The sequence below is a fragment of the Limulus polyphemus genome, unplaced genomic scaffold (genome assembly GCF_000517525.1).
Source record: "Limulus polyphemus unplaced genomic scaffold, Limulus_polyphemus-2.1.2 Scaffold35, whole genome shotgun sequence".
In the NCBI taxonomy this organism is placed as follows: domain Eukaryota; kingdom Metazoa; phylum Arthropoda; class Merostomata; order Xiphosura; family Limulidae; genus Limulus; species Limulus polyphemus.
The window spans coordinates 1,608,665-1,609,842 of NW_013665645.1; the positions used below are offsets into that span (position 1 = coordinate 1,608,665).

At 26.3% G+C, this 1,178-nt stretch overlaps 1 protein-coding gene across 1 annotated transcript in view; it reads left to right on the forward strand.

Moving 5' to 3' along the window:
- Positions 1-1,178, forward strand: part of LOC106460791 (transcription termination factor 2-like) — an 81,237-nt gene that overhangs the window by 74,296 nt on the left and 5,763 nt on the right. The window lies entirely within an intron of this gene.

Genomic DNA, 1,178 nt, shown 5'->3' on the forward strand with positions numbered 1-1,178 from the left:
ATGGGTTGAATGGGTTACAAAACACTTTATTAAACGTTTAACACAGAACAAATGTACAGTGTTTGAAGAAGGTTTTTTCATCATCAGGTGTAAGTAGTTTTTATGGATATAGGAATATATATATAGTACAAAGCAAAGAAGTTACATGACTGGAATTTGCTTAAGGCGTAATTAAGGTATCTTGTTGAAGTTTGGATCTGTGTTTAAAATTATGGAATTTTTACTTTCTAACAGATATACTATGATTTTATTGAGTTGCAATGTTTGTGAACATGAGTTGTTTTTTATGCTCACCAAATAAAACAAATTTGTCATGAAATTTTACTATTTAGTGAGTATAATAGGTAATTGCAAAATATTGAGAACTCAAATCTTTATTGAATATTTTTATGTTTAACCTACTCAATGTGCATAAATAAATTAGACTACTTAACTGACTACTTAATTATTTATTATTGTGATTGAGACATGTTTTAAATAAGTACATTATTACTCCTATTGTGAGAGTAAACATTTACTGTATATTTGAATAAAACGAACAATAGCAATAGCACGGTAGCATTTAGTCTACAGTAGCAATTTATCCTTTTTTTTTAAAAAAAATATTTTTGCAAATGCTCAAATGGTCTATCATTTGAAATCAAAGATAATTTGAAAATTACTTTAAAAATCAAATTAATATAAAAGAAAATAGGAAAATTAATATCATGTTAGAATAATGCAGTAATTGATAAAGTTAAGTGGTAGCACACAACCTTTTTTGCTTGTGTGGGTTGTATGGGGCATGGTGTACTAATCGATTGATTAAATGTAATTTGTTAATTTACCCATCAATTAATCAATTGGCAAATACCACTAATCAACCAGCTCTATTCAAAATAATTTTAGACAATTCTTTGAAGTACTTAATGGATTAAAAAGGTTGGATCACATTCCATTAAATTATCATTTTGTCTTCCACTTTTATGTATAGGTATGTAAAAAATATATTTTCCTTATATTGATTTTCAAGTGTTTCTCTCAGTGTTTATACAGGCCATGGTTGAAACCTTGCTATGGTGCCAAATCAGGTTTAATCATTTACTAAGAAACTGTGAAAACAACTATAAACATTGCAATCCATGAAATTATTATTTTTCTTTGTCTTTTATGTATATATATATATATATATATATATA